The sequence below is a fragment of the Marmota flaviventris genome, chromosome 1 (assembly GCF_047511675.1).
Source record: "Marmota flaviventris isolate mMarFla1 chromosome 1, mMarFla1.hap1, whole genome shotgun sequence".
Lineage (NCBI taxonomy): Eukaryota > Metazoa > Chordata > Mammalia > Rodentia > Sciuridae > Marmota > Marmota flaviventris.
This window is the reverse complement of record NC_092498.1, coordinates 120212970-120225279: the sequence shown is the minus strand read 5'-3', so window position 1 is coordinate 120225279 and position 12310 is coordinate 120212970. Positions and strand designations below refer to the sequence as shown.

General features: G+C 39.4%; 1 long non-coding RNA gene across 1 annotated transcript in view; it reads left to right on the top strand.

Moving 5' to 3' along the window:
- Nucleotides 1-4334: 4334 nt before the first annotated feature.
- Nucleotides 4335-12310, top strand: part of LOC114106507 (uncharacterized) — a 100996-nt gene continuing 93020 nt past the window's right edge. The window contains exons 1-4 of the long non-coding RNA XR_003585203.2: nucleotides 4335-4473; nucleotides 6925-7042; nucleotides 11385-11539; nucleotides 11876-12028. This is a non-coding gene — a long non-coding RNA (uncharacterized lncRNA). The remainder of the gene's footprint in view (nucleotides 4474-6924; nucleotides 7043-11384; nucleotides 11540-11875; nucleotides 12029-12310) is intronic.

Here is a 12310-nt window from a genome sequence, read left to right as displayed (position 1 = left end):
GTAACCAAAAGATGGAAACAACATAAGTGACCATCTGAAAATGACTGGATAGCCAAAGCATGTATGAACTCATAATGGGATATTATTTAGACACAAAAGTAACTTGAATGGAATTTGAAAACCTGGGGCTTAGTGAAATAAGCCAGGAATAGAAGGGTAAATATTATATGATTCCACTATAAATACAATTCTTAGAATAGTCAAATTCATAGAAACATAATAGAAGTAATTAGAGTTTGCAGGTGAGGAGGAAGGAGTTTACTAAGGAAGGTGAGGAGGAAGGAGTTTTCTTGTTTACTAAGTACAGAATTTTTCTTAGCGATATGAAAACGTTTTGAGCATATATAGCAGTGACAGTTACACAGCATTTGTGAATTTAATGCCAGTGAATTGTACACTAACAAATGATAAAAATGATAAATGTTATATTATACATGTATTTTACCATAAACCTAATTAATTAATCAATGGGGATTCTCAATTTTTCATTTTTTCCTTTGTTGCTGTTTCTATGAAAAAAAAAACTATGAATATGAGTTTGTCACCTGAAATTTTGTGACCTAGATATGCACAAATAAGTTCCTCACTCTGTAATCATGAAATATTCACTATACAAGCATTTATTGAGCACCTAGTGTATGTCAAGAACACACCATGCTAAAACCTGGCAAAAGAAAGGTACAAAGGTGATTGAGTTTTAGATTGTGCTCTGGATATAAGGGTGCCAAATTTATCAAATAAAAAATACAGATACCAAGTTATATTTCAATTTTAAATAAACAAGAATATGATAGCCCATGCAAAATTTGGGATGTACCTTTACTAAATATTACTTATTATTTATCTGAAATTCAAATCTTGGTGTCCTGCAACCCTGATATAAGAAGTTTAGAGTCCAGTTAGGGAGATAAGAGAAGTTCAGAAATCCCCGAAATGCAATGCAAAAGGTATTATGAACCAAGCATCAAAAGATCAGGAGCTATGAGAACTTTGTGGCAGAGATTATTATATTTAATTCCGAATGGTCTACCATGTTAGGAATGGAGAAATGTATGTGGAGTTATTAAGTGGAGAAAACAGTCTATTTTCAATATTTTTATTGTTTTTTCTTTCTCCTTCAGTCCTTTTTGACAAGCATGTTTCTTTTTTACTTCTTCTGCATTATTGCTTTACATCCAATCAACAGTGAGGACACTATTCTGTTCTAGATGTTGTTCTGGCATCAAGAACAAAATAGTGAACTGGACATTGTCTCTGCCTTCACAGAGTTCACAGTTCAGCAGGGAAGACAAACAACAACAGAAAGAACACAATGCAAACAATGATAAAAACTATTCATGAGGAAAGACAAGGACTATGAATAGGAATGATTGCAGGGGGTGCTTTGAGATATGAGAAATGGGTACTTTGAGGAGTAGACATTCAGGCTGAGCCTCAGTAGTGTGCAGAGGCCTGCCCTGTACAATTCCCAAGGAAGAGCACTGTAAGTAAAGGAGACAGCAAAAACCCTAAAGCAGGAACAGAAAAGTCATAATGCTCACAGTGTGTTTCCACACAACACGTTGTCTTTAAATAATTGCATACCCTTCTTTTGTCTCTCTTGCACTTCCTTTTATTGAAGAGATTTGAATGGGAATAAGTGAATGATAGGCAGTACAGGAAAGCAGAGAAATCCAGGCATCTCAACAAACCACAAACTATTTGAATATAAGATTTATAAGGTCTTTTCCAAACCCACTCTTTAGGACATATCTCCCAGAACAATAACATAGCTAATGTATAGATCACTTACAATGTCTGATGTCAGCTCTTCTTATTCAATCCTGTGACAACTCAGAAGTCAACTCTCTTTATCATCCCCATTTTCTAGATGCAGGTGCTGAGACTCAAGAGTGGTGATATTGAGGGGCAAAAAACGAATGGGATTGGAAGCCTTGTCCCTGTGCTCCACTGCCTACTTGTACTTGTAAACACATCAAAAACACAGGGATATTAGCATGAACTGATCGACCCATCAGGAAAAATGTCCAAGAGAAGTTAATGAGTCAGGGTCCTTAGCTTATCTAAAGAGAAACATTCTCCTTCCTCCTTTCAAATGGGGGTTCTTTTCATGCCCTACATTCCAACAGTTCCAAGGGCTAGATCTCCAGGAAGAAAATCTACAAACCTAATGAGAACATTCCTCTCTGATGTCTAAACTCTGTATCCCATTGTTATTATTTTTTCTTTATAGCATCTATCACAATTTTGAATTATATAATTCTCTCTTGGTGATTGTTGATTATCTGGCTAATGACTGGAAGTTACATGAGGACAGGGGCATGGTAGGCACTTAAACCTTTTTCGGTTTTGTTTGTTTTTATAATGCTGGAGATTGAACCCAGTGCTGGGGCATTGCTGCATGTTGGGTAAATGCTCTATCTCTGAGCTATGTTCCCAGCCCCAAATTTTTAAACAAATAAAAGACACTCCTCTTTGGGAATCTCATGTATTTGGGTATAACTATCTCGAGTATACAGAATGCTTGCCATATCTCCTTTGCATGGCTTGTTCATTGTGAGGTATATATTACCAATCCTATTACAAATTAAGCCTGAATGATTAAGTGACTCAGTATGTGACGAAGTAAAGCTCCAGATTGAGAATGAATTATACAGGAGTCAAGTTCTAGGTCTGCCACTTACTATACGTAGCATTGGGCCAAACACTCAACTAAGCTGCCTCCTCATTTATTCAGCAAACATCCATTGAATATAATATGCTACTCTGCAATAAAGCAGCCAGCAAGAACACAATTGCCACCTCCTATACTTTATAGAGTACTCAAAAGGTACTCTGAGGATGGCAGGCACTAAGATTACAAAATGTATTTTAAGGGCACTGGGAATTAAAGAACATGGGGGTGAGTGTGTATTTTGAAGGAGCAAAAGGGCTGCAGTTTTACAAAAGTATGTTCAGGTGAGAGTTCCTGAGGTGGCATTTGTAAAATGGGAATATAATGTCTTGGGCCTGTAGTGAAGATTTGTGTGTGTGTGTGTGTGTGTGTGTGTGTTGAAGATTTAGTATAAAAAAAAAAAAAGCATGGATTCATTTAAAAAAGAAGAAGAAAAAAAAAAAAAAAGGAGGAGGAGGAGAGAAAACTTAGGAGATCTCTTTGGAATGAGGCATTGTTTTAGTCAACTGTCAACTTTTGTGTCCCTGTGACCAAAAGACTTGACAAGAATAATAAGAGGAGGAAAAGTTTATTTTGGCTCAGGGTTTCTGAGGTTTAGTCAATGGTCGGACTCCACAGCTCTGGGCCTGAGGTGAGGCAGAAGGGCATGGTGGAGGAAAACAGCTCAGGTCACTGCGCTAGGAAGCACAGAGAAAGCTCCCTTACCAGGGACAAAATATAAACCCTAAAGATATACTTCCAATTGTTAGGTGCAGGACAGGCTGAGTAAGCTGTTGCCAAACAAAGTTAGTTTCAGGATGACCTGGCCTCTCAAACCCTCTGTCTGGTTCTTTATCAACTATTTGCTTCAAGCCCAAAGGCCCAAGCCCCCACTCAAGGCTGAGCGCTTTGCCCCCCTGCTCAAGGCTGAACACTCAGCCTGCAGCTCAAGGCAGAACACTTAACCCCCCTTGTGACAACAAGGCAGCTTGCAGACCCAAAGACCCTATTAGATTTGGGCTATAAAAACTCCCTCCTGCCGGGCCCCTCTCTCTTGCTCTCTCTCTTGCTATCTCTCTTGCTTTCTCTGTCTCTCTCTTGCGCTCTCTCTCTCTTTCTCTCTCTCTTCTCTTTCTCTCTTCTCCTCTGTTGCACTGCTGCAATAAAGATCTCTTGGTTGTTCTGAGTGTTGTGGTCACTTTTCTTTTACCAATGACCTACCTCCTCCAGCCACACCCCACCTGCCTACAATTACTGCCCAGTTAATGAACTGGATTAATTCACCGTTTGGATTAAGGCTCTCATAACCCAATTATTTCACCTCTAAACTTTCTTGCATTCTCTCACACGTGAGCCTTTGGGAGACACCTCCTGTCTAATCCACAAAGATCCTAGAGCACAAAGGATCAAAGGATGGGGCCATGTTGGTCACAGGGAATCAGTAATGGCGGTGGAACACTGCCAGGAAGGGCAGGTTGATGAAAGCAGAAAGTTAGCCTGAAAGGAACATTAATCCTGGACCAACCTTTACCCAGGCGAGAATTTTGGTTGGGCGAACGGTTACCCCAGCAACGACAGGAGCCCGGTGAGTGGAGGCGGCTGATAGCGGAGCGCGCAGGTGCAGCTGGGCGGAGTTTGCGACGGAAGTGGCCCCTTACCCACAACGAGCCGGGAGCTTTACTTGAGCGAACAGGGAAGAGTCTGTGTTCTGAATGACTGTGGCAGTACCTGGGCCCCTGGAGCCTTCTGGTGCGGCAGGCGGAGGCACCAAGCCTGGTTGAGCGGAACCTGCGGTTTGTAGTGCTGCTGGCGGAACTTGGGTGAGCAGGAGCGAAGGTGGGGTCAAGCCTGCACCAGCGCGGCATCCTGGCGTGGGCCGGTGGACCGGGAGACTGAGTGAGGGAACGTGAGACTGAGTGAGGGGCCTTTCTGGGAGCCCCGCGACCCCCTCTCGGAAGGCCTAAATTTTACTGCTCAGCACAAAGGCAGGGTAGTCAATTTGCCCTCCTTGAATGTTGGTTGTGCCTAAATGAACTGGAATCAGACAACCTGCATCCCAGCCTTGATCCTCTCCTGTGAAGTGGCATGGGCTTAGGCTAGGCAACAAGGTGCTTCAAGTACCTCATCCCCTCTTTTTTTTCCTCAAGAAGCCAGTACTTATAGTAATAATGGTAATTGAGAGTTATTGAGCATGTCCTGTATACCATCTGTTATTGCTAAGCACTTTGTATGTATGAATTTATTTTTGCCTCACAGTAACTAATGAGGAACAGTAGTGTTTCAGCCCTGTTACAGAGAAATAAAATGAAGCTCAGAGAGGTGATTTTTTTCTTTTTTTAAACCCAGGGTTACACTGAAAGTAGTGGGGCCAGTACTAGAACCTGAGTTTTGTGGGCTGTGAAACCTTTGAAAGAATCTAAAGTCACACACATCCGTACATGGAAGTGTGCATGACTATGGAAGGAGCCCTGAAGTTTAAAGCTTGGCAGACTTCACTGTGAATATGCCTCTTGTCCTGCCGAAGTCCACCATTTCCTCTGTTCCTGGCCTTTGTATGTACAAAGAGGCCACAAAGTATCATTTTTTGATTGTCTTGACTCTACATCAACTGGATATCCTTCTATCCTTTGTGTATTGACCACTTACTGTGTATCTAGCACTCTGCTAAGTAGTTTCCACAAGTTATCCTCTTTAACCATTTAGAAAAGGGTTTCTCAGTCTGTATATTTCTGAGATATATGATCAAATGATTCTTAGGCAGAGGGAGGCTACCCTGAGTATTGTAGGAGGTTTAACAGCACTCTCAGTTGAGAGAATCAAAATGTTTTCACCTATTGTCAGTGTCCTCTGATTGAAAGTTGCCATTGTTGAGACCAGTGCTGTGGAATTGTGCTACTTGGAAGGTGGTCTCAAAACTTTACAGTGTGATGATGTTACAACACCAAGCAAGTGGAGACCAGCTCTAGGTATTGCTGACCTGATGCTTTGTAGGTGAAGGGAGCTACTTCATAGTCATGCATAGTAGAGCTAGGTAGTGGTCAGAGACAGAAATGATAAAAAACTAGTCCTTTACTAGTTCAAGAAACATGGTTCTAGATAATCTCATGCCATGGGTATTTTAATCTCTTCTTACAAGACAAGGAAAAAGAAGTAGAGAGGTTGGTGGCTTGTGTAAGGTTACACAGCTTGTAAATGTACATGGAAGCCCAGGTTGTCTGACCCCAAACCCTGAACTCTTGACCACTGTGCCATGCTCCCTGACTTGACCATAGTAACAGTGCCTATTTTTATTGTGCTTATGATATACCCAGCACTTTGTTGAGCATTTTTTGAAAGTAACCATGTTTAGGCCTCAATTAATTCTTTTTAAGTGAGTTTCATTTGTCCTGTTTTCTAAATGTAGAAAATGAGCCTACCAGTTGGAGAACTGGTAATACATGCAAAGAGCAGGGAGAGGTAGAAAGATAAAGAGCAGGAGATGTTATTAAGCATCAAATGGATAGCTAGCTATTCCAATGGATATTTTATACCTAACAACATGATTTTTAAGCTGCTTTTTATTTAAGTAGATTTCTATCCCATAATTCCAGCCCTCAGAATTTTTGTTTTGGCAGTTTTAATTTTTACAGTGCCCTTCTGAAATGTAAGAAAATGGATGAAATAGAATAAGACAATTTTCAATCCAATTACTTTCAAAATTTAGAAACTTGGAATTCAAGACTTGAAAATTAGGGCAGGTAAATTAGTTAACAAAGGCTATTTTGAGGTATTTTGCATCTGTAAGCCCATTTAGTAGCAGCATCATAGACAGCCAGGGAAGCAAATCCTGCCACAAATTTTTAGGAACAGAATATGTTGTGTTGCATATGGGCCAATAGAGAAGTTAGAATTAGAACTTTCCTACTTGGAAAGTAGGACATTTGATAAATGCTAAATGATTTAGAAAAAAATCATCTACTAGCAGTGATTTTTTTCCCTAACATCATAATGCAAATAATTGGCTACTGAGTCTGCTTCTCAATGTTTCTTCTTTTGGTCTGGCTGTACTTGTTAAAAGACCTGAAGTTCCAAGGTTCAGTGTAAATATGGTATGTGTGAAAGAAAGAAAACGTGGTAACCCTATAAGTGCCTGTAAGAACCACATTGGAAAGAACTCACCACTAATGCTTGAAATAGTAATAAGAGGAAGGCTTAACATATAGACTTTCCCTGCTTTAGAGCCATCTGGTCACAGTGGATAAAGAATCACATATATGTTTTTTGTTATACAGAGTTGACTTAGAATGCTCTGGTTGCAAAGCAGCATCCACTGTGGGGAACTTAGTCCCATCACTTCTCCTCTGTATCCAGCTCTGCATGCTGTCCCCAGTGAAATCAAGGGCACATCAGGTAAGCTTGTTATCATGTGCACCCTTAGCATGGAAGGCTCTGAGATTGGGCTGGAAATGTTACTAGTTTACCCATCAGAAAAAGAACTCCGTCCTGCTCAAACATTGATCTCCTTTTTACAGACTTCAGTCTTTCCAGCCCATGGCCTAAAACTTATGGTAGCTTTTTAGATTGGGAATCTAAGAGAATTCAGCAGGAACCCCTTGTCAGCCTTGGATATAGAGGGCTCAACCAAGAAGTGCATTTCACCATGTGGTACTGTACATATTTACACAAATTTAATCTCAGGTTTGGAAATGCTGTTAGTTTGCCCTGCTGGTAAACTGGACTTTTTACTTGTATTGAAATACTTTTGTACTTAATAGTGATTATTAGTATTTCAGTTTTGTTTTGAAATTGAAATGCTTATCTTGGGTCTCACTGAAGTTCATCACTTGACTTTTTTTTTCCTTTTTTCTTTTTTTGGTACCAGGGATTGAACTCAGGGGCACTCGACCACTGAGCCACATCCCCAGACCTTTTTTTTGTATTTTATTTAGAGACAAGGTCTCACTGAGTTGCTTAGTGCCTCACCATTGCTGAGGCTGGCTTTGAACTCACAATCCTCCTGTCTCAGCCTCCCAAGCCGCTGGGATTACAGGCATGTGCCACCATGCTTGGCTCTTTTTCTTTTTTAAAAACCTTCATTTATGTGAAATAAGCAATGAGGAATACTGCAACTATTTGATCTAAGTATTTTGTTTGTAATCTCATAACATTGAGCTGTTAAAATGTTCATTGTTCTGTGCTTTTGAGGAAACTCAGTTAAAACTAAAGTCAACCCCTATGTTCTATTTTATGCTTGGTAATTATTTCCCACCTGTTTATAATGTAGGTGTATGTGTGTTTAAATCTGATCTAAATTTTTAAAGAAGCACTGTGAAGGAGAATTTTAAATTCATATGTGAAATAGCACTATTACCATTAAGCAAGGTATTGAATGTATCAAAAAACAGAGCCGTATGTATTAGGTTCAAGACCTCTTTAACAGTTGGGCAGGATGGCACATGCCTGTAATCCCAGCAGCTCTGGAGGCTGAGACAGGAGGAGATGAGTTCAAAGCCAGCCTCAGCAATTTAGAGAGGCCCTAAAGCCACTTAGTGAGACCCTGACTCTAAATAAAATATAAAAAAGGACTGGGGATGTGGCTTAGTGGCTAAGCACTCCTGAGTTCAATCCCTGGTACCAAAAAAGAAAAAAATCTTGTTAACAATTCCCATCTTTTAAATTTTGACTTCTACTTTGACTCTGCAGATATGTAAAAGGAATTTTAATGTTCAAAGGTATGCATTTATCCTAGGAATCATTTGTAATTGAATTCAAACTCTAATGACTCTGTGGTCTAACGACTCTGTGTGTCTTCCTCTTATTACTATTACTTACTTATTACCCTGAAATTACTGCTTCAGTACTAGAAAATTATAAAGTATACCCTGAATAATATTACTAATTTCTTTTTTTTTTTTTTTTTTGGTGTTGCTGAGGATTGAACCCAGGCCTTGTGCATGTAAGGCAAGCACTCTACCTACTGAGCTATATCCCCAGCCCTGAGTATTACCAATTTCTTAAAAAATAATTTGATTTAGTTTTGTGGTCTCTGATGTCAGTTTTGGAAAACCAATTTTAATACTCCATATTAAAATGTATATGAATATGTATTCTATATGTATCTAATGGATCAAACTTATTTATATTCTTTTGCTTTTCTTTTATCTTAGTGGGTTTTGTATGGACTTCATCAGCTTAATCTATTAATCACCAACTGTAGTTTCAAAGTATCACAAAATGGGAGACCATTTAACAGAGAAGTCTAGGGCCTGGATCTTTTAGGAGCTTCCCAAGGGGGAACATGCCTGCTCTGGAGTCTGACTGTTAGCCCAGCAGCTTAGAAAACTAAATGGGCCTATAAATCGGTCTGTGATGATGGCACAAGAAAACGAAGGAGGGGATTCACATTACTCAGGTTCTCAGACTTGAGGATAAAACCAGAAAACCAAAAGCCTGAGTAAGTTTAGATGCTGGAAAATGGGTACTATCCTCAAAGCTTAGCAGCCCCATGAGGATAGGGGCAGGGGCTACTTCACCAAAGAATTCCCAGTATTCTGCAAATACCTATTGAGTAAACTATGGAAAGAAAGAAGAAAGCAGTGGCCAGACAAAAGGATAGCCAGGAGCCCAGGACACATGAGAGTATGGAAAGCAGACTCGAACCATGTAGTAGAGCAGAAAGCCATAGAAAGAAGAGGACAGAAGGAGCTGATGATGAGAGAGGAGAATGTTAAGCCTTGGATTGTCACACTCGGGTGACGTCTGAAGGGACCCCCACATAAGATGCCAAAAGGCCTCTATTCTTAACCCAGGTCTATTCTGTCCTTAGCTGTACTTTTTGCTAGAGATGCATCATCCCCTTAAGTGGGGGATGGAATGCAATATTTGAGTGAAAGAATTTGTATACAGAATCAACAACCATTTCCACCACATACTTAGCAACTACCACACCAATGCATCATCTTCCTTGGGAAAGAAATTAGGACTAAAATCCCATCACCACCTTCATCTAAGACTACTTACCCATACATAATATTTCAAGAAAAATATGGTAGTATAAATTACCCTGAAATTACTGCTTCAGTACTAGAAAATTATAAAGCATACCCTGAAAAACTACATAATTATTAGCTACATGGTTGAACATAACAGGAAAATGAAAGTTTGTCTTGAGACATCTTATGAATAATGCTGACTGGAGTTATGTATGCTTTGATGATGTCTCACATAATGAGCTTTTGTAAAAGACTGGATAAATTAAATACAAAATGATCTATGTGAATACCACGAATATGCCAAACTTGATATTTAGGATAAGTTCTTTTTTTTTAATGGTCCAAAACGGTTTATAATACTAGAAATTGAGCCACCAGGAACAAACTCCATGAAAATGCTTACAGTGTTCTCTTCCAAACAAGTCCCCAAATAAGCCACAATGTTGACATGTTTCAGTGCTTTAAGTATTTAGGATAAGTTCTAAAGGTCAAACCAGAGGGTAACATTTCTGAAGCCTTGCCAGTTATCCTGACAAAAGCACATGACTCCTGCTGGACTCTGAGAGGCTCTGGTGCATGACAGATTGCATTACCTCATAATCTCCATCTTGGAAATGCACATTTCTGCCATTATCTTGAATGCAATAAGATTCAGTAATTTCAAACAGATTCAGCCTCAAAGTTTGTGACTCGGGAGACTAAAGCACAAAAGGTAACCATATAGTGTCTGGGTTAATCATAATAAATTTCTAGTTCAACTCAAAAAAAAAAAAAAAGCCAGGCGTGGTGACATATACCTGTAATCCTAGTTATCTCAGCAGCTCAGGAGGCTGATGCAGGAGGATCATGAGTTCAAAGCCAGCATCAGCAAAAGCAAGGCACTAAGCAACTCAGTGAGTCCCTCTCTCAAAATAAAATACAAAAGAGGGCTGGGGATGTGGCTCAGGGGCTGAGTGCCCCTGAGTTCAATTCCTGGTGCCCCCTACACCCCCAAAAAGCAGCTCTTTTGTTTGTTTTGTGTTTGAGCCGGTGTATCACTATGTTGCCCACACTGATCAGAAGCTCCTGGACTGGAGGAATATAACATAAACATAAGCCTCTGGAGTAGCTGAGACTATAGGTGCAAACCGCTATGCCAGGTTAAAATTATTCTTAAATTTTAAAAAAAAGAAAGGATCAAAATGGTAATAATCAAGATTTGCTATTATGTAAGAGATTTTGAGGAATGATAACAATAAAAAGTACTTTTTTCTTGGTACCTTGATATTTTAGGGGAAAAGATTAATGCATAGTCATTAAAAAAATACAGAAGACTACAAAATGAAAACCAAAAATTCCTCTCCTTACCCGTACATAATATTTTAGGAAAAATATGGTAGTATCTGAAGTTTCACTTAAGTCAAAGTTTGACATTAAAACAATGAATGTGTCACATTTTGATGCCTTTTTACATCTGTCAGCACCATCGTAAATAGAATGGATGGTTGAAGAGCTCCTCCTTTTGATATACAAAATGAACCTAGAACCATGGCATTTCTTTATATCAGATCAAGCCAGAGAAAATTCAAACTCCTCCATATGTTTATTGTATGTATACCTAATTTGTTGTACCTAATGTGCTGCAATTCTGGGAAGCACATTCTGTTACCCACAAAACTGAGTAGAACTTACAAGTGCTCCTCAGTTTTATTTAATGGTACCTATTTTGATAGAAAAGTCAGATGGAAATTACAGCTTGACAAATCTCTCACTCTCTTTAGTTCACAGGAGGTCAATGATGGGAATGACTTGCTCCACCAGGGAGGTGGGAAACCTCACACATCTGAAGTATAATTTTAACCTATAGGATTCAATGAAGAAAAGACTTGAAGCCATCTCCACCACATGGGAAGAACAGATTACGACCATACAGCAGGTTAACACCAGCCTCATTATTTTACACTTTTCCCTATTGTCTCTTAATTCAGAACTACTGAGGACTGGAACCATAAGGAATTCATATCTTCCTGAAATCTGGTAATGGGGAAAATGGCCTGCAACAGCCTTAATTGGTGCCAAGTATGAAGAAATCGATAGCTCATGGAAATAATTTTTTCATTCACTTGGTCAAGATTTGTTTGGGGTTAAAAACACTTTTTTTTTTTTTTTTTTTTTGTGTGTGTGTGTGTGTATGTTAGTGGGGCTCAAGCCCAGGGGTACTTTACCATTGAGCTACATTCCTAGCCCTTTTTATTTTTTTATTTTGATATAGTCTCACTACGTTGCCCCACATGGTCTCAAACTTACGATCCTAGTGCCTCAGCCTTCCAATAACTGGGATCACAGATGCCCAACAGGAAGAATTCTGTACTCTTGGAAAAGGACTAATCAGAGAGGAATCTACTGTCAACTTTCATCAGATAAGGTAATTTAAAAATTAATTTTAAAGGGAAGAAGCAGAGGAATGGCCAAAGCTAGCAACATAAATCACACAACTTCTGAGACAATTCCTGAATTGAAAATAGCATCAGAATTGCTCTTACTTTTGTATACTAATTGTCAGCTCTTTTGGCCTTTCAGTCCCTATCTTTCAGGTCAAAGTCTTCATTAAAATGCTTTTCAGGCTTACTGGCCATGAGGTTGTTTGCAATGGCCTACTCTGATGAGGTCCTGCTGAGGCAGAACTCAGGAGTCAGAAGTGCCAAAT